At 51.3% G+C, this 21,746-nt stretch overlaps 1 protein-coding gene across 1 annotated transcript in view; it reads right to left on the bottom strand.

The window, feature by feature from the left end:
- The window catches only part of FBXW4 (F-box and WD repeat domain containing 4), a gene marked incomplete at its 5' end in the record, with an annotated part of 80,640 nt that overhangs the window by 14,161 nt on the left and 44,733 nt on the right, over positions 1-21,746 (bottom strand). The gene's annotated exons all lie outside the window — the stretch shown is intronic.

Raw genomic sequence — 21,746 nt, 5'->3', positions numbered from 1 at the left:
GAGGGATGCCGGCAGGAGCCCCAGCTGGGACACCTAACCTGGAGCAAGAGAGGAGCTCTGGGGCGGGGAAGGGCTGTGTCCCTACAGGTCAGGCCCTGGGGGTACAGGGGCCAGACAGACTAATGACACGTTGGCGGTGTGGGGCTGTGGCCCATTCGCCCTGGCCCTGCCCAGCACCTGTGGCTCTCTGGTCCTAAGCAGGTCTGCGGGCAGACAGAGTTCTGCAGCGAGGGCTCTGAAGAAGTCTGTGGCCTTGGTGGGGTGTGGGGAAGGTGGCCGGCAGTTGCTGGTGTGGGAGGCGTTGGCCAAGCCACTGATGAACAATCGACACTGCAGGGCCAGTGTCTGCTTTTCAACCCCAGGCTGATAAAAAGGCCACAGGAGCCATCCTGGGGCTTCCGTGCCTCAAGCCAAGACTTCCTCTAGGGATATGCGCCGTCATTCCAGCTCTGTCCCAACCCACACAGGAATGCCAGCAACCACTCCACTGGAATGGCAGGCCAAAACAGCTAGTCTGTCCTGCCCCAAGTGACTCCCTGCCTGGAAAGCAGCCACTGGACACTGAAGCCCCAAACTACAAAGCCCAGAGATGTTGTCTTCACCTCCCTCCCCTCGACATTTTTCTCTTGAGGGTAATCCATTAATAACTGGTCAAGCCAATTACCTTGCATTGGAAACATAATAGCCACTTGGGAAGCATCCGAGCAGGCAATTGGGCTCTTCAGACTTTTAAGGAGCACAGGCCAGGTGAGGAGCGTCAGCAGAGACACAGACATCTCCGAGACAGGCCTCAGACGGGCCACATGCCACATTAGTGACAAGGTAAGCTGAGATGAGGGGGAAGGGAGGAAGCCCCCGAACCTGAATCTGCCACTCCCAACAGCTCCCAGAAGGCTGGGGTGAAGCCGCAAATGCCTTCTCCTGGGAGCCGCCCCCGTCCTTCTCTATTCCTACCCCGTCCATCTGCCACCAGCAAGAGCACCTCTCACCTTCACACCACACAAAGGCCTTTCATGACTGGCCGACATAGCGCCCAGAAACGTTCTTTTCCAAAAGCCGCCCTCTTCCCTTGCCCAACCCTGTGGTGCAGGGAGAAAGAGAAGGAAGGAGAGTAGAGAGCCCCCACCACCCAGGGGGACCTGAGCGTGTAATCAGATTTAACAGTCGGTAAAAGCCCTGTAAGCAAGTCGAGCAGCTTCGCAGCCAGGTCCCACTGGGGACATACACTGGGACTCACACCCAGACCACGGGGACTGCCAGGATCATGGGGGTGAAGCTGGCTGCAGACACAGCCCTGCACACTCTTCCTCCCTGCTTGCGGCCACACGTGCTCCTCAGCTCGGCCTCCAGAGCCCATGGACTTCAGGAGGCATCAGGCAAAAGCCACAGACCAGCCACATGCAGGGTCAGATGACAGCAGTGTGCCCAGGGGCACAGGGCACACAGAGGGGGACACACGGAGGGGACACACGGAGCACAGGAGAAGACGGAACTTGCAGTCCTGGGATGCCCAAAGGATGCCTCCCACCACCCAGGAAGTTCACCAGAGAGAAGCTAGGATTCCCACCGCACAGGAAGGGAAAATGAAGTGCCGGCCCAGCTCCCAGGAATTTTCATGAACCCCCTCCGCAAACTTGCTCCTCTCCCCAGAGCCACACCAGACAAGGGGCTCCCAGCCTCAGGAGCCGGTGGGGTGGGACATGTGCATCGCAGGAGGCCTCCTGCCCCACGAGCTCGCCTCCACCAGGCCGTCTCGCCTGCACAGAATGCCACCCCGCCTCCCGGGCAGCAGCCCACCTTCGGCCACCAGCAGATCGCCCACATCCTCACTGGGCCAGGTCCTGCACCCCACGGGCCGAGGTTCCCGACAAATGCTCGGAGTCACCCTCAGTGGTCACACGCACCACCCCTTCAACAGCGCCTCCCAGGGGACTACTCTGGGAGTCTGACCCGTTCAAAGGTCTTTGCTACCATCTCATCTTAGAGTCTGAAGTTACAGAAAAAGCCAGCTCTCCTCAGAAAGGAAAGAAGATTCAAATGGCTTTTGCCCTCCATCCCATCTCATTCTTGGGGTGTCTTAAGGACAGGGACGGCAAACCCGCGCTGAAGCAGAAGCTGCTAGCTCCCCAGGGGACTTGACCAGCCTTCCTCTGAGCCCCCACCATGCTTTATCTTGCCCTCAGGGGACACATGGTATTTTGGGGGTTATCTCCCCATCTTCCCTTTGAGATCATGGACCAGCCAGTGGCTCCTGCATCCTCTGGTGCCCAGTATGGGGTCTGGCCTAGAAGTACTTGGTACAAGTCTGTGGAACCAGATGGAAAGGGCCCTCTGGAGTTCACAGCCAGCAAGGCCGGGGAAGCTAGACATAGGAGCTGTGAAGGCAGTCCCTCTGCTTCCTAAGTGACTCCCACATCACCAGACTCAGACCCGAAGGGCACATGCCACAGTCCCACAGGGCTGGGGCAGTGAAATCCCTCATAAGCACCACAACCAGATTAAAGATGAGAAGTTCCAACAGTACTTACACATTAATGTCACAACACACACGTTCTTGTACAAGCACACACTCTCTCAGCTTGAGGGTCTAAAAGTCATTCTGATTCTGGGGCATCTGGGGGGTTCAGTCGGTTAAGCATCCACCTTCGGCTGAAGTCATGTCAGGGTCTGGGGACTGGGCTCCCTGCTCAGTGGAGAGTCTGCTTCTCCTTCTCCTCTGCTTCTCCCCACTCATGCTCTCCATCTCTCTCTGGCTCTCTCAAATAAATAAAATCTTTTAAAATAAGCAAGTCATTCTGATTCTATAAACTCCACTCTTTTCAGATGAGAAAGCCCCATCTTGCCCCAGACCTTGTCTAGATTCCCAACCTACCTTCCCGGGCCCCCGGGCCCCAGCTCAAGCAAACCTGGCACCCCAGAGTTCATCCTTAGGCCCAAGAAGATGATGCAGGAGGCCCTCATCTCAGAGAGATGAGGGAGAGGTCTCTCAGAGAGAGACCCCAGGAGCGTTAGGGGTTCTGGTACTCAAACTGAGGGCTGGAAAACAACAGGAATCAGAAGAGAGGAGTAAGGGAAGAAGGGAAATGACTCGGGCACGAGCAGGCCAGGAAGAAGGAAGGCTCTTGATGCCTCTGCCCGCTTCAGGCCGTCTTAATGACACTCGTCATCTGTGAGCCCTTACTACGTGCCAGGTTCCGAGGAAGGGTACCAGAACCTCACCCCACCTAATCCTCATGACCCACTGTAGCAGGAACCACTGTCCTATTTTACAGGCCAGAAAACTGAGGCCCGGGAAGAAGTGCACCCTGCGCCAGCTCCCATGGGGAGCCACGAACAGGGCTGGAATCGGAGCCCAGGCCCAGCCCGGTGCCTTCTCTCGCCAGCACCTCTTGTGATGCCCGACACAGACTGAAGACCCCACGTGCTTGTCGGGTGAACAAATGGACGACGGGACAAATGGCTCCACCTGGAAGAAAAAAGGGGCGAGCGAGCGGCTCAGAGGCGGCAGCGGAGCAGCGTGCTTCGCAGCTGTGCCCTGTGGCTGGCCTGGAGCCACCCAGCTGGCCCGGCCCCGGCCGCCTCTGGGCCGCGGCTGACACACTTTGGCAAGGGAGGCCACCAGAGCTGTCACATCATTCACCAACATGCCCATCAAGTGTATTCAGTTCTCTTCAACCCGCATTGGCATTTTAATTACTGTTGGGTAAACTAATTTGTACAAATGAAGGCCGGGCTGCCTAATAGAATATGCAAGCTCCCTGACCTCTGACAGGCACTGACACGAGATACAAAGGCCGCCGAGGAAGGCTTTTTATCTGAGCCTTATTACTCTCTATTACTCTAATTAGTCAGGCTCCAGTGCTCCTAATTGGAGGAAAAATTGCAATTAAATCAATTTTTGATGGGCTGCAAGTGGGCTCCCGAACCGCCCTGCTTGTGAAACACTGATATTATAGCGGCAAAGGTCACGGGCCCCATCGGCACCTGGGGGCCCCCCCGAGTTCCCGTGGCCCCCTCCGAAAATGCCTCAAGGAAACCCCAGCCCCTCCGTCGGCACGGCCGGCAAGGGTGGGAAGGAGGGAGTCATTAGAACATGTCAGGTCTCATTGCTGCAGCCGCCATCTGCTAACCTGCGCCACTGACATCATTACGGTGGCTCGGTCCCCAAGCAGGAATGCAGCATGGAGGTCACACAAACTGGCTGGGCCAGGGCAGCCAGGAGCAGGAGTGCAGTGACAGCCCCATGAGGGAGGGCCCGGGGAATGGGAGCAGGAGGGCGAGGGAAGTCAGGAAGGGAGACGCGAGAGACACAGACCGGGGCAGATGGAAGGGTATAGTAGCCAGCTCCCCGGCCAACGGGGCACTCCAGGCCACCCAAGGGGAAGGGAAATGTACATGTCTGGAAAGGAAAGCAAAAAGAGAGAGGCAAAGAAACCTTGTTCTCTCTCTGGAAAACATCCCACATTGCAGTTGGGGAACATCCTCCTAAATGCTGTACACGGACCAGAAGGCTGAGAGCACGTCAGAGCTGGGGCAGGAGCATGCTGGTGGGCCTACCACCCACAGGAGCACCTGCCTGTAAGGGCTGGGGGGTGCCGAGAACTATGAAGCTGTGGGACCATGGAGGGGACAGTAAATATAACTGTGTTCATCAAACTAAAGATAATAAGACCAAGAGGCCTATCTGAAGCTTGAATGTATCCAGTTTAAGGCAAATAAAAAGTAGGTCCATTTCACATGATCTCAAAGAAATGGCAGAGACAGAAAATATCAGTCCAAAAGGGAGTTTAGCCAACTTCATGGATGGCTGAACCAAAATGGGTTAACAGAGAAAGGAGGTCTTCAAGGGGTCAAGACCAAAATTACATAAGGTAAATGATGGTCTTTCTACTTACTGGAATACTACACAATTGTTTAAAATGATGCTCCCGAAGCATACAGGCAAGATGCTTATGATACTATCACAAGGAAAAAAGTAGAGGACAAAGAACCTTCACACAACTATTTATTTTTTTATTTTTTAAATTTATTTGACAGAGAGAGATCACAAGTAGGCAGAGAGGCATGTAGGGGGTGGAGGAAGCAGGCTCCCTGCTGAGCAGAAAGCCCGATGTGGGGATCTATCCTAGGACCCTGAGATCATGACCCGAGCCGAAAGCAGAGGCCCAACCCACTGAGCCACCCCCGTGCCCCACAACTATTTTTTTAGAGCCTATGCATAGAAAAGGAAAGAGTAGAAAGAAACACGCTAAGATGCTCAAAGTGATTATGTTTGGGCAGCAGAGTAATTATCAATTCTTTCTTTTAAATTTTATTTTCCAAATATCCTTCGATGAGCAGGCACTACTTTTTAAAGGGAAAAATGTATTTATGCCTTCTAAGGGAAAACACAACATAACCGGACACCCCTATCTACAAACTCGTGGCCAAGAGCAGGTAGCCCCAACAATGAGCTTCCCACTAGAACAGATGTCAGCAACCATGGCCCGGGACACCTTGGACTCAAACTCTGGGACCAGCCAGTGGAGCAAGGTTAGTCAGGAAGCCCAGATCAGGGGCTCTGCTGGCCTCCTCCTCCCGACGAGACACTAGCTGATAGCAAGCAAGAGCAACTCCTGACTCCAGCAGCCGGCAGAGGCCCGGAACACCCGCTCAGTCACACACGCAGCCCCCAAGCCTCTCTTAGCTCAAGTGCATCGATTCAGGATGGTGCAAGTGGCCACCTAGAAGGTCAGGTTCTAGACAGAGTATCCAGAGGCTGGGTTCCAGTGTTCACACTCCCACTGCAACCCTAACAAACAAAGGCCAACAAAGCAAGCTTGCTGCTGCTCCATGGGTGAGTGCAGTCCTGCAGCTGGAAAACGCCTCCAAAGAAACACACATGGTCATTTTCCTTTTTAACCAACAGCAAAAGCTCAGCCTGAAGATGGAGGTAAGATCCTGGCCCAGGTTAGAGGAGAGGAATTTTGAGGTAGCTCTTCCCAAAGGGACACTTTCCACTCAAGAAGTAGGAACTCAGAAACTTGTTACAGTGGAAGGACAGAAAAACAGAGAGGAAAAGTCAAGGACACCAAAAACAAGAAGTCACTGTACAATCTATGTGTTAAATGAGATGTGTTGGGGGCTGCAGGGAGAAGAGCTTCTGTGCTCTGTTTTCCATCTGCATGATGTCTAAGTACAAGAACTGCTCTACCTGATCCCAAGACAAAGAAATGGCAAGATGTCTCAGTGAAGCACAAGCTGGCTGAGAAATGATGACCCAAGACGCACACAACTGTGTGCCCCGCAAGAGGCAAGGGAAGAACTCAAGATGGTCACTATTTGCAGACAATATAATTGCCTACTGAGAAAATCTAAAACTGACCTGGAAAACTCTGAGTGACTAGCAAGGCCAGCACTCTGTGCACACAGTGAAAAGGGGCGTGGCCTTGGGGCTCCTGGCTCTCCCACCTGGTAAGTATCTGAACTTGGACAAGGTATTTAACTTCTCTGATAACTTCTCTTCTACCTGTGAAACAGAAATAACAGTGGCTAGGCATGGGCTTGTTGTAAAAATGACAGGAGATAAGATACTTAAGCAGTGTGTGGCACACAGCAGATATCTGCAGACTTTAGCTATTACTACACACCAGCAATCACCAACCAAAATGTAACCAGAAATCAATTCCCAAGAAAGAATTTAAAAGTTGTAAAATAGCCAAGAATAAGCCTAACAAAAACCCCAAACCACCACCAACACGAAACAAGACAGGCGCATATGAATTTAAAAAAAAAACAAAACCCAACTATAAAGCTTTACTGAAGGACACAGAATTGCTGAATAAGTAGGAAGATATACCATGTTCCTGGATAGGAAGTCTCAAGATCTAAAACTGTCACTTCTCAAAACCAAATAAAACTGTCACTTCTTCCTTAATTATTCAATAAATTCAATACAGTCCCACCCAAACAAGATTTTTTACTTAATCAATTGATTCTAAAATTCACCTGGAAGTGGAAATGCACAAGAATAACCAAGAAATATTTTTTAAAGAACAACAGAAGGGTTTTTGTGTTTTGTTTTTTTCTTAAAGATTTTTAGTTTGCGGGCAGAGGGTGGCTCAGTTGGTTGGGTGTCTTCAGCTCGGGTCATGATCTCACGGTTGGTGGATGGAGGCCTGCCTCACTCTCTGTGCTTAGTGACGAGTCTATCTGAGATTCTCTCTCTTCTCGCCCCCCCACTACCTCCACCGCCCCTCTGCCAGCTCATGCACACTCACACTCTCTCTAAAATAAATAAATCTTAAAAAAAATAAAAGCTTCTATTTTTACGTAATCTCTATACCCAGTCTGGGGCTTGAACTCACAACTCCGAGATCAAAAGTCACATGCTCCAATGACTGAGCCAGCCAGGGGCCCCAAGAAAGAAGTTGTTCTACCAAATATCAAACATACTCTAAAGCTGCAGTAGGATGTTCATGCTGGAACAAATAGATCAATGGTTTAGAATAAGACTCCAAAGCTATACCCATACATTTGTAAGGAAAAGTAAATCCTAAAGGTTTTTGTGTTTTTTTTTTTTTTTTTATTAAAGATTTTATTTAGGGACACCTGGGTGGCTCAGTCATTAAGCATCGGCCTTCTGCCCAGGTCATGATCCCAGAGTTCTGGGATCAAGTCCCACAACATGGAACCTCCTTCTCCCTCCCCCACTCTCCCTGCTTGTGTTCCTCTCTCACTGTGTCTCTGTCAAATAAATAAATAAAATCTTAAAAAAAAAATATTGTATTTATTTGACAGAGAGCACACAAGCAGGGGGAACAGCAGGCAGAGGGAGAGGGAGAAGCAGGCTCCCCTGCAGAGCAGGGAGCCCAATGCGGTGCTCCATCCCAGGATCATGACCTAGCCAAAGGCAGTCTCTTAACCAACTAAGCCACCCAGGCGCCCCCTAAACGTGGCTTTTAAAGACAGTTGAGGAAGAGTGACCCAAACAGTAAAGGGTAAAGATACTACAAAATACACATTTGGAAAGAAAATAAAATTAGAGCACTACCTCAGAACAGACCTCAATTACAGCTGGATTAAGGACAGACACCTTTTCAAAAACTACATGAAAGACCATAAAAGTATTAAAAGAAAATATAGGAAGATACTTTTACAATTTTGGAGTGGGAAAGACATTCTTAAGGGGATACAAACTCTGAGGCCGTAAAGGCAAAAAAGGACAGAACTCTTCACACAACCGAACTCCCAAATGACAGAAGACACTATCAACGTCAGCTGAAAGGAATTACCAAATATATACAATAATCAAAAGGTTCATATGCAGAACATATCAAAAAATCTTATAAATCACCAGGGGAAAGATAGATTAATGAGCAAAAAATTTTAATAATTTATTTTAAAAATACACATGGCCAAGAAACATGATGAAAACCTCACAGTAATCAAAGAATTTCAAGTTAGACCAAGAGCGACAATGGCTACATATGCTTCTAGACCATTTACTGCATGCCAGGCACTGTTCTAAGCTCATTATATGTGTGTATTAGTTCACTTAACCCTGAAGATATTCCTACATATTTGATGATAGTTTTCCAGATATAATAATAGTATGGTAATTAGACTTTTAAAGCATCACTGTCTTTCAGAATATACGCCAAAATGTTCATATGTTTGCTTCACAAAACTACAGAAGGGATAGTGTGTGGGGCATACTGAAGCAGCAGGATTAACCAAGAACTGGCAATTAGTCTATTGCTATATATTTTGAAATTTCCCAAAAGGAAAAGGTTTTTTTTAAGTTACTATGAGGCATTAACTACCAGTATCTTTCCCCTTTCACAGATGAGGAAACTGAAGAATAGAGAGGTTACAAATTCACCAAGGTCACAAGACTAGTATGTGGGAAGACTCAGGACTTGACCTCAGCCAGGTGGGCTCAAGTCCAGCTCATAATCACTCTTCTATAACCACTCCCAAAATTAGATAATTTTTTACCCATCAGAGAAAGCAAAAAAATTTTTTAAAGCAAAAAAACAAAAAAAAACAGAACGGGGCGGGGGGCGCCTGGGTGGCTCAGCCAGTTTAGCGGCCAATTCTTGGTTTCAGCTCAGGTTGTGATCTCAGGGTCCCGGGATGGAGCCCCACGTCTGGCTCCCTGCTCGGCGGGGAGTCTGCTTCTCCCTCCCCCAGTTCGCTCGCGCTCAGGCACATGCACTCTTTCTCTTAATAAGTCTTAAAAAACAACAACAACAAAAAAACACAACAACCTGATATTACCCAGCACTGGTCAGTCTAAGAGGAAACAGGTACTTGTAGACCTTGTTTGTGGATGTGCATATTCTGATCCTGTCCAACTAGAAGGCAACTGGCAGCATCAAAATGTTTAAATGCACTTATCCCTTAATCCAGCAAGTCTCTTCCACGGCTCTTTCCTAGAAAAACACCTGGCCACATGCACAGAGACCAGACAAGCCCCGGTGTTTTTTCAGGTTTGCTGAGGTACCTGAGGGGCTGGCATCTGAACAGGGGCATGAGGTGGGAGGATGATGAGAACCATTAGGATCAACCGGGGCTCCACAAACAAACGGAGGAGAGCAGAGCTCGCCTGCAGAACTGCTCAGATAAGCCAGACATACCCTCAACACGTTTATTTTAAAATCGGATTCTTTCTAGACATAACTCACATTAACAAACCACAGAGGGACCTTGAAATTCAGAGTTAACCCAGATTTGGGCAGGAGCACTAAGTATTTATAATATCAACAGAGTAGAGAGATGAGGTCAGGTCAAAGAAAAATCTGCATGACCCACGACCCTGAGGCCTTACATCCCTGACCTGCTGTCATATTTAGGCTCAGCAATGGAGTCCCTAGAAACGGACCTGGCTCTTATTTTTATTCTCAATATTCCATAAGCACCCATGTGAGGAGCACCAATGTCATCTTCATGTGACAAGCATCAAAGCACAATGAAGACCTTCTAGAAAGAGGTTCTTTCTGAGGAAACAAAGGTTAGGACAGCCCACAGACACGACCCGCCACAAGACTGTGTGGCCTTTCCTCATCCAATGGCCTCATGACTCTAGCAAGGCTTAAAGAAAGAGAAGCTCTAATGACCCACCAATGAAAAAGAGTCCCACAGTGACATCAGCAAACTAAACACAGGGAAAGAGGGTGTGAATGTCAACCTACAGATTCACCACCATCATACGCACCCCCAACCACTACCCTTTCATCCAAACAAGGCAGGAGAAGACAAGGCGAAGCTCTATACTCCTCACATTGTCTGATCCCCGCGGCACGTTCCACTGTCACCCTGAAGGCTGGCGGCGGGGGGGAGGGCGGGTGCGGAGTTGAGAAAGGGAAGGGGGCCTCATGGAGGTCGACTGGCCAGCTGGGCCTGCTATGCATCATGAAGGACGCACAGCAGGGGCTCAGAAGTACAAGTCATGACGGGAAGAAATGAGAGGGGTCTGTGTGCACAGCAGGTGAAGGCTGTCCCTCAAGAAAGAAGAGCTCCACCCTAGAGGAGGGCTGGCAGCTGACCTTGGCGTGCAAACAGAACCAATAACTAGTGTCCACTCCTTCCCTCTGATGGGAGAAAAGGGCCCCCGAGCCCTTGCTTTGGCCACACAGACGGAGGCCTACATTACAGGGGGAAGTGGGAAGCTGGGGATAGCAGAAAGGGCAACTGAAGTCCTTTCCTGCCAGACTTCCATCACAGGGCTTTCCAGAAGGTGAAGTTCTGGAAACTTCAAGGAACCCGTTTCCAGATTAGTTAGCAGCAGTGGAAATCTTGACCTGAACTGTGTTCCTCCCCGAGATTTCCTGCCCTCTTGACCATGGCACAGGAGAGGAGAGGAGAGGCAGGAGTCTGTCTTCCATCCTATTCTGCGAGGTCACCCATACTCCCTGAGCGTCATTCAGGCCTCCCGCTAGTCGCTGCCCTCTGCAGGAGGCTCGACCGGGTCAGAGTCTGTCATCCCAGACACTCTCTCTGCCCCACTGGCACGACGCGGGGCCACTCACCGTTCATCTGTCTAACCTCACGTATCCACAGCCAGGTTCTATCCCCTGTGCAGGCCCCATTAGGAAGGCAGCCGGTTTTGGTAAGGACTCTATTAACAGCTTACAGAGGAGGAATCTCTCAACAGCGCATCAGTAATAGAGTGAGGAAGAGGGGGCGCCTGGGTGGCTTAGTCAGTTTAGCGTCTGCCTTCGGCTGGGGTCATGATCCTGGGGTCCTGGGACTGAGTCCCGCGTCAGGCTCCCTGCTCGGCAGGGAGCCTGCTACTCCTTCTCCTCCCTGCTTGCTGTCTCTGTCTCTCTCAAACAAATAAGTAAATAAAATCTTTTTTAAAAATATGAGGGGCGCCTGGATGGCTCACTCATTAAGCATCTGCTTTCAGCTCAGGTCATGATCCCAGGACCCGGCAATTGAGCCCCACATTGGGCTCCCTGATTCTCCCTCTCCCACTCCCCCTGCTTGTGTTCCCTTTCTCACTGTGTCTCTCTCTGACAAGGAAATAAATAAAATTTTTAAAAATAATAATAAAATAAACAAATGTGAAAGCGAGGAAGAGGAGGCGAAAGGCTAAAGTTTGACAGTTCTCTCCAGACTCTTGGTTTGAGAGCTGGTGGCCAAGGCTCTGAGCTCAGGCACCAGGCACATATTAATGCCATTCACATAGACATTTTGGGGCCAGATGTCATGGAGTAATACGGTCTTTATGAAAATAGTAGACCCCTATTGTTCGGTCTGCCCTACAATCTCCCTCCATACAGGTGATCCTGAAAGACTTCCTCCTTGGCCACAGTTAATGGGTGGAGGGGCGGGCAGCTGACCCAGGGTGGGCCAATGAGCCTCTGTCCTGGGATTTTGGGAAGCCAGTCACTCTCCCTTCAACTATGAGTTGACAAATTCGGGGGCTCTCGGTAGCCTCCAGAATAAGCTGGTAAGCTGGGGAAAGAAAGGTGCGGAGGTTGAGGACAAAGATGAGCACCCCAAAAGGATAAAGTCCCGGCAGCACTGCGGCCTGTCTGGGCCCAGCCACCCCAGCTTACGTGTGCGCCTCCTCTGGCCTAGTGGCTCAGCTTCACCCTTGGATTTCATGAGCAAAACATTCCCAGCTCTACTTATGTTAATGCGGACTTGGTTTCTGTCCTTGGAACCAGTCTGTCCTGACCATCAGAGCCTGCTCGGCAGCGGCGGCGCTGCTCCCGCATCTGACTGTTTCTCCCTGACAGCTGCGCAACAGGCTTTGCCAGGCGCCTACTAGACACCAGGAGGCCCGGCTAAGGACACCTCAACCATGAAGTCCATAGCTGGTGTGTCTACCAGGAGAGCAGACAAAGTGGGACAGCACAGGCTGGCCTTCAACTCCAGAAGGGGGTGAGGTGGTCTCTCACCCTGGGGCCCAGGAAAAAGTCTACTCTCCCACTCCCAACAGAGGTAGATAGGAGCAGATCATAAAGGCGTCTGGCTGGCTCAGTCGAAAAATGCATGCAACTTTTGATCTTGGGGTGGTGATTTCAAGCCCCACATTGGGCGTAGAGCTTACTTTAAAAAAAAATTTTTTTTTTAAGATTTTATTTATTTATTTGACAGACAGATCACAAGTAGGCAGAGAGGCAGGCAGAGAGAGAAGGGAGGAAGCAGGCTCCCTGCCAAGCAGAGAGCCTGATGCGGGGCTCGATCCCAGGACGCTGGGATCATGACCTGAGCCGAAGGCAGCGGCTTTAACCCACTGAGCCACCCAGGCGCCCCCCCCCCAAAATTTTTTTTTAAAAAGAACAGATAATAAAGATGTGCTTGAAGGACTGGTTTAGGCTTTTGAAGGCAGAAAGCCCTGATCCTGAGAGATTTGGCTCTTGGATCCTTTCTGACAGACTGAGTACAGATTCTGCCAGCACCCACACAGCACCCCTGCCCAGCCAGTGCCTGGGACCCCTGGAGCATCAGCTCCCCGAGGGCATGGCCAAGTGAAAGCTGCGGTCCCAGCACCTAGCTGATCTGAACTACAGACACACACGGAACAACTGGTAAGATGGAGATGAGAACCTGGGAGTTCATTCTATGTTTTCTTTGTGTTTGAGAGTTTTCAAGATTAAAAATTAGAAAATACACACACAAAAGTAAAACTCTGTAACCCCAAGCAGCCCCTTTGTCGCAGCTCCTTTTCTCTCCTCCCACCCTGACTCCGTAAAAACAGGCCCCTAGAGCAAGCAGAAAAGAGATCTGGCCATATGAGCAAACTCAAATATTCCATCGCTGGATCCCTCTGAGGGACACACCCAATGCAGGAGGAACCAAGCGGGAAACCCACATATCGCAGGTACAACTTTTTCTTTAACCCACTGAGCATCCCAGGCACCCCGGTACAACTTTTTCTTTAAAAAAAAAAAAAAAAAAGCAGAGGTATGCCTGGGTGGTTCAGTCCTTAAGTGTCTGCCTTCTGCTCAGGTCATGATTCCAGGGTCCTAGGACTGAGCCCTGCATCAGGCTTCCTGCTCAGTGGGGAGCCTGCTTCTCCCTCTCCCTCTGCCAATCCCTTTGCCACTCCCCCTGCTTGCGTACTCACGCTCTCAAATAAATAAATAAAATATGTTTTAAAAGTAAAAAACAAAACAAAACACGCATACTTCAAACAGTCCCCCAAAACCCACTCATTCTTTTTAATTAAACTGGACTTAGGTCAGGAAGCCACCTAAAGTCACAAATCAGAAACCAGGTATGAAGAAACCAAGGCTCATTCATGGAAAACCACTTTCTAGAGAATAAAATAATAAATATCATATGTCGTATAAAAACTCTACAAATACATCACCATATAGTCTGTAAACAGACACGCTCATGTGCCGATGCACGTCCACCTAGTCTATTTGTATAAAAAATCTGAAACCAAACATGACCTGTATTTGAGCTTCGTGTTCCTCTGAAGACCCATCTCCTCACAGGTAGCCACTGTGTGGAGCCTGTCACAGCGAGCAGCGTCCCCATTCCTGTTTCTGAGCTATTCCACACCCTCCCTGAGTCCCCCAAATTCCAACCAGCCCCTGCTCTCCATACAGCCTCCCCTCCATGCTCCTGCTCCGGACTTTGTCAGCAGCCCTCACCTCCCCACTGCCAGTCTGCAGGCACCAAATTCTACCTCTGAAGGCCCCCTGGTAGGCAAATAACTTGGCATATTTGTTTTCTGGGAAAAGTCAACCCCTCGATGTTTAATTTCACCTCTTTGGAACACTGGAATAATGTTCCAATAATAATAATCATGAGCCACAGGGAAACACTGAGGCCAGGGTGGTACCTGACTCGGGCCAGGCCCACCATCAGTGCCACCAGGCCCTCCCTTGAAGTGCCAAGACTTGGGGCAAGGTGGGGTATGGTACCAATGCTACCTGTGATCTGCGGGTATACACGTGCATACACACTTGCAAATGACCAAATTACAGACTTTGGACAGAAAAGTCTCCCTCCTTCCCCACCATCTTCCCCAGATAAAATCAGATCACCTTGTCTTTCCACCTTGCGTGTCCCATCAGAAATTGGGGGTGGGGGAGGGCTGCCAACTGGAAATGCCCCCCCACCCCATATGCGGGATCTGCCAAGGTAGATACCAAGAAAGTACATGCCAGGCCACTGATTTCTCTCCTGTGGAATCTCCACACCTCACCCCTGCCTGAGCAACATGGGGAAGAACACCGTGGAGATCAGCCTGTCCATCCATCACTCCCCTCCAGCCCGTTCCCAGCCCAGGGCCAGGAGGTGGCTGCTGGCCATTCAGCCCTCAGCGGCCGACTGTCCGAGGTGGAAAGCTATTTCGTGGCTTAGCTCCCAGGTGCTGGTATTTGGCTCCTGGGAGGAGAGAGAACATGGGCCCAGGCACAGCCCTGGGACAAGGTGCCTGCCCAGCTGGGTTGTCTTGGCCTTGCCACCCTCTGCTGAGACGGCACATGTAAGTGCACGCGTGCGCAGACACACACAGATACACACAGACAGACACACACAGCCTGTGTTTGCTCCCTCCTGTAAGGGGGCACCCAGGATGCCACACAAACACTCACACAGACACACCCACCGCCACAGCTTCTTGTTTCCACTCCTGATGAGGACAGGAAAGCAGGTCCGTGGACACACTCACGGCCCACACATACACACCCTGCCACACGACGTGTGTAAGCACTGCCCAGAGGAGTCTCTCCCCAGTCTTCCTGCGCACTTGTGATTCTTAGTCAGCCCAGGTGTTAAGCCCCTGCCATTTTCTCTCCGCACCCCCACCCTTCGGCCTGTGTCTGTCCCTCCCTCTGCCCTCCCACGGTAAGTGCTTTCAGGCCACACAATGAGTAGGAGGAGGAGAAACACTTCTATTGAGGAAGGCGTTTTGTTGTTTCATCCCAAGGGAGGGGCAGGGGTAGGGAAGGGGGGGACCCACAAAATTTCTAATAAGCAGTTTCTCTCCTCAAAGCTAAAATGATTTTCTTTAATTGCTCGGTGGGAACAGTTTATCATGGGGGTCTCTGCCCTCCCCCCCCAAGCCTAATTGACTTACTGAAGTTTAACAGGGGCTTTCACCTGGAGAGACTGCAATTATTCCCCCCATCCCACATTCGTACCTGGGCTCTCCCCACAGGGGGCCTTTGTTCCCCCTAAATACAGCAGTGACACAAATGTCCTCAGCAGCAGGGGAACGCAGGGAAGTGGTAATTTTCAGCCCAACGCAATTAGCTGAGGGCTTTTCAGCCTTCCCAGTGAATGGTAGGCAAAGTTCGGCATGTGGGAATGGTGAGCCAGGCGGCTCTGTGCAAGTCAAACAAAAGAGGCCTCTGAATTGGGCCCCATGGTGAGCCAGACCAGGGCTGGTGGGGGCAGCTGGGACTGGGGCCTGGACGAGGGACCTACATCACCATCCACCCAATCCGAGTCTTCCAGTCAGGCCCAGTGGCCCCAGGCAGCTAGCTTTCTGGGAGGTGGAGGCACGCAAGATGAGACTGTTGACTTGTACCTACTACCACAGCCCTGCATTTATGATGTAAAGTACAGGCAAAAGATGATGGACCGCGCTGGGGCAGGACCGGGGGGCCCGAGGGCCACAGTGCTATGTCTGTCTGGCTGTCCCCAGAGGCCCTGGGGCTGGAGCTCACATTACATTTTGGGCCTTCACAGACACCTCCCAGTCGGGAAATGGGAAGCTTTAAGGAAAGAGACTCTTCTGGGAGCTGAGACAGGGAGACCCACGGCCTCTTGAACACTTACATCTACTGTTGCTGCCACAGCCGCCCCTACCGCCCAGCTTGGCAGAGGAAAAACAGCTCTCTGCTCAAGGTGGCTTCAAGGCTAGAGAGGCACAGGGTAGAGGCAGCACAAGGCTTATCTGGGGTCAGTGCTGAGGTGTCCAAAGGTCAGAAATGTGGGCTCCGGCAGTGGCAATGACCACCGAGCCAACAGCAAACAGGTCTGCCAGCCTCTCACGACCAGCCCTTACTGAGGGAGAGAATGAGGGGCTGAGCTCAGTGCCAGGCGAGAATGCCCAGGACGCAGGCCAGCACAGGCACCGGGCAGGCCGCACCATGGTGCACGGGAAGGGCCAGGTGCCGGGACACAGGAGGCTAGTGTCCAGTGCCAGCTCGGTGGCTCACAAGCTGGCTCACGATGGGCAAGCCTATAACCTCCTGGGACCTCACATTCCTCGTCTGTAAAACGGGAAACAGAACAATGTTCTTTAACTTGCTAAAAAGGCGACAGAACTTGTGAGAGTTAGCATCTCTGACAGATTTATAAAACTGGAAATGGGTGGGGGGGCAGAAGTAGGGGATGGGGGGAGCCCACCATGTGGCCTCCGACCCTCCTGCCATTGACGCAGACCTACAGGCCCCTGTCTGCAAACAGAAGCAGAACTTCTCCAGGGCCACTCTGCTACGAACACCCCAACCCCGCCCAAACCAGGGCTGATGAAAAAGAACAAAGCTGCAACCGCCCACCACACACACCGCTGTCTGCAGACCGGCCTCCCAGCTGCCCTCGGACTCACTACCAGAAGTGGGACCAGGCGCACACCGGCCATCCTCGCCACACACTGTGGAGTCTGAGAGCCCAGGGGAACTGTGTGCAGGCACAAGTGTGGCTGGGGGCAGCTGGAGCCGTGTGGCACATGGCTTATAGGAGGTGGTCAGGTCAAATGTTGTGCCTGTTAACCCACCACTGAGATCCAGCCACAAGGACCATCAGAATCGGTCGTGCTACTGACACCACGCTCCACACTGGCCCCGCTGCTAGGAACTACTACCATTCCCGCGCTCAAGACCCGGCAACAGAGGTTCAAAGCAATTCTCTATAGAAGCGTCTACAAAGTAAAGGGTGGCTAGTCCAAACACCCACAGTTCAGAGACATGAAAGCAGACCCTCCCCTCACACCCCGCTATTCCTAAAACAGCCTCTTCCCTCTGGAACAGCCCAGACCAACACACAGCAGGGGCCAAGCAGCCTGTTGCTCAGAACAGCTGGCCTGGCTTCTGTCCCCCCGTCTTCTACTGCCCCTCATCAGTCCTGGGTCCCACCTCCCCAGGCTGCCCTCTCGCCTCAGGTGGAAGCTCCTGCTCTGGTACTGGCCGCCCCCTCACATAACAAGGCCTTGCCTGGGTTATTCCTTCTACAAGTACCCGAGAGCACCCAACCCAGCCCCATGCTACGGGTGCCAGGGGGATCAGGGAAAACAAAACTCAGAGGCCTGCCCTTAGGCAGCTTAAGGTCCAGTTAGAGAATCAAGTCTTCAATTCACATTAAAAAAAAAAAAATCAGAAGAAATTCAAGACCATCAACAAGTTCTAATCCCAAGGGATTAGAACTTGTTGATTAGACTCCCAAAGGATCCAATCCCCTCCAAGGCTGGCAAGGCAGACAGTGTCACACAGTAGCTAGAAAGCATGAACTCCGGAATCAGATGTTGGGGCTCAACCCCTAAGCGCCTCAATTACCAGATTTGACTTTAGGCATGCTAATCAAGCTCTCTAAGGCCTCAGTTTCCTTCCTTGTAAACAGGGGGTGAGGACAGTACCTGTCTGGGAGGCGTAAGGAACTATAAAGCATTCAGCAGGGCACCTGGCATTTAGCTGCCATCATGGTCCTCATCGCTGGCTAGGCTGCACAGAGGCACAGGGGACGCCCAAGTAAGAAGCAGCCTGTAAGGGGAACCTACATCATTCCCCTCCTGAAGCACCCAGAACTAGGCAAGAAGAGAGACCTTGGGTTCACTGTGCCCATTCTGCAGACCACTTCAGAAAGCTACTGTCAGTGCTGATGACAGACAGGACAATTTTAACCTGGCCGGGGCCACAGGAGATCCTGAGCCAACCAGGAGCCCTGAAGGGGCAGACTGGAATTTGTGCCCCCTTTAAACTGACCACAGCCCCCTTTGTCCTCTCCCGCCCCTTACTCTGCCCTCAGCCTGCTGGCTGGAATGTGGGGCCTGGGTGCCAGAAGGCCCAGGCCAGGCAGGAGGCCGGGAGGCACAGGTGGTTCTCAGAGGCGATCCCTGGGCCCCAGAAAGCAGTTCCCCCACAGGCGCAACAAAGCTGGGGCTTGTTGTCGGTCAAGGCGCCTATGCTTGTTTGGGCTACGGCCCAGACGGTGGGGTGGCCGGGGCAGGCCAGGGGATGCAGAGCTGAGGGCAGCAGCCAGCCCTTTTGGCACCAGCATCCTCCTTCCCTGGGTTTCTCACTTTGTTCAGCACAGCAACCGAAGGAGGCCGGGGAAAGCACTTTTCACTACCCAGCAAATAAAGCCACAGGGAAAGGGAAAAGGATGAAAGGTTTGGGGGTTTTAAATTTTGGTTTTGGGGTATTTAGTTGGTTTGAAAAAATAATAAAAGTAAGTTGTTTCTGCAATCCAATTAATTTCAAACCCAGGATTCAGAATGTAAATAGCCAACAGTGATCCCACAGCACCTGATACCTATCAGCCCTCTTCTGAGACTTCAACTCCCAGTGGAGCCAGAGCCAGTCCCGAGAGGCCTGGAGGGAAGCTTCTGGGTCGTTGTTGTTGTTGCTGTTTTACCTCTCGGTAGGGGTGGTCAGGGATGGGGCACAAGTATGGCTTCAGTCCTAGCATAAAACTCGGGCCTCAAGCTCCCCGGGTCCACACGTACCCACGTGGTCCTGCCCATCGCAAATATGCACGGCTTTCAAATGGAGGCCTGACACCAGGGACTACCAGAGTCCATGTCTTCCCAAGAATCAGGTTCTCCTGGCCCCAGCCTTGGACAAGGCCCCCTACAATGTGCGGAACCGATGCCAAAGGGGACCATAACTTACTTGTTTCCTTCATTATCTCTAGGATGAGCATCCTCACCCACAGGCCATTCTACCTCTGGTAGCTCCCTTCGCCTGGGCCTCTGAGCATGGACTCCGGAACTTTTCTGGTCCTACCACCTTAGAGGATGAGTGGAAGGACAATTCTCATGGCTCTCTGGCCTAGGAGAGGTTTTCACACAGGCCTTCTAGAAGACACTGGACATGGGAGGCCTTCCCTAAGCAGCAGCCTGCACAGCCCACCCACTTCCTCAGGTTCAGCTCAAACTCCCCCTCATGCTTGCTTTCAGACAGGTATTGTCTGGTAGCATGTTTTTAATCATGCATTTTTGAAATCAACAACTATAAAAAGCATGGATTTTTCTCTTTGGAAAAACATGAGGATACCAAAAAGCTCCTTTGATTAGAAGTTTCCTTTCCCACTAAGCCACTTGGGATGGGATACAAATCTTTTAGAAGAATGAAACCAAGTGTCACAAATTTGCAAACACACTTGACAGTAGTTTGGGTTCCTGATTTACTGGCTAGGTAGCGCCCCTCACTTCAGGCTTTCATTGCTACGCGGTCCCCGTGCCAAATACTGGACACTGTTAGCCACTGACAGAAAACCAACTTCCCATTCTCCCCCTCCCCCACCCCAACATTCTGCTCCCTCTGTGGAAAAGCCAAAGAGTTTCGACCCTGATGATAAACCGCTCGGAAGTGTCAGGTCAGCTGCGACCCGCACAGGCCTCGGCCCTCTGCCAACTCCACAGCTCCTGCCTTGTCGGCTCTGGTCGGCATTCTCCCACATGCCCACAGCCACCTGCAGGGACTCGCTTGAGAAGCCCACAGCTTCTTCCAGAGAACATTTCCTTGCCTGCTGCCACCAAGAGGAGGAAAATTCACAGACAAGAGGAATCCCAAGGAGAAGCCTGGGCAGAAGATAAGCTAGAGGGATGAGAGAACTTGAGGAAACACGGGGACTGCCAGAAACTCCATGACCAGGTTCCCAGCCCCCTCTCCATGCTCCAAGGAAGAGAAGACATATGGGCATTCATATGTGGCCTTATGCTGAGGTGTCTTCTTGAGGGGATGCAGTCCCAGGAGAAGCAGGGACATCAACACAAGTCAGGAAAGTGAAAGGCAGAGGAACCCACATGCATCACCTCAGGAGAGCTCCTGTGAGGGGTGGGGGGCCCCCAGAGACCAAGGAATCTGCCTGCTACCCTGACACACACTTTCAGATGTGTGGGCTCAGAGACAGGGGGCAGGTACACACAGAGCTCAGAACGCAAAGGCCGAGGATCCTGCAAATAAAAAAGCAGCGCTGGCTACCGGTCACTCAGCTAAGGTGCCAACCACTGCCCCAGATCGTCTGTCATTCCATCTCCTCTTCTTTGGGAAGTGGGAAGTGCAGAGGAATACTCTTCCTCTTTGGGAGGGGGCGGAAATGGAGGGAAGGGGGGGAGACCTACAGGTGATCAGTGAGCTCCTAAGTCCCAGGTTCACCCAATCAAGTGGTCCCCAGGCCACTGAACAAAGGGACTAGGCCTCCATTAGGATTTAGGTCTACCAGCCCCAGAAGACAGCCTGGGTAATTAATGTCCTCAGGAAGGCTGAGCTAAGCAAAGACTTGTGGTAAAAGCAAAGGATGATTTGGGAGAGAGCAAAACCTCCGGGCCTTTGATACGACATGACAAGCACGGATTCTAAATGAGATTTTGTAGCTCTGCGCTTGGTACCACGGCCATGGGAAGAAATTCTCCCATGACAAAATGCTGTCTTCTCTCAGCTTCCCTGAGAACACTGAACACCAGATAATCCAACTGACTAGGCAAAACCTAGACAAGTCACTTCTTTGAGTAAGCACTCCAGATCAGGATTCTCTTGGGATGGATTATATTCTGGACACGATCCCTAGGGTAGCAGCAGCAGGAAAAGGAGTCAGAACTGTAAAGCCAAGTTCCCTGTGTCACATCATCTTCCATGGACAGGACCAAGCCACCCTTCTGCCTGGATGGAAGTTAACATGCATCCCACCAGGCCCAGTTGAAAGCAGCATACTCCTGCCCTTCTCTGGCCCCAAAGGACAAGGTCCTGGGCATCCGGGAAACAACAGCTGTGTCAGACCACTGCAATGCAGCTGAATTCCACCATTTTGAACTTTTAATTCAAAAGTTAAAATAGTCAGATATCAGGTCTCCCAGGAAGGTGAGGTTTCTAATTGACGTTTTTGTTTTGTTTTGTAAGGATTTTGTATTTATTTAACAGAGACAGAGAGAGATCACAAGCAGGCAGAGAGACAGGCAGACAGAGAGGGGGAAGCAGACTCCTTGCCAAGCAGAGAGCCCGACGTGGGGCTTGATCCCAGGACCCTGAGATCATGACCTGAGCCGAAGGCAGAGGCTTAACCCACTGAGCCACCCAGGTGCCCCATCTAATTGACGCTTTTCTCAACATCCCCAAATCCCTCAATCT

The sequence above is a fragment of the Martes martes genome (genome assembly GCF_963455335.1).
Source record: "Martes martes genome assembly, chromosome: 14".
NCBI lineage: Eukaryota > Metazoa > Chordata > Mammalia > Carnivora > Mustelidae > Martes > Martes martes.
This window is presented reverse-complemented; position numbering and strand designations above follow the sequence as displayed.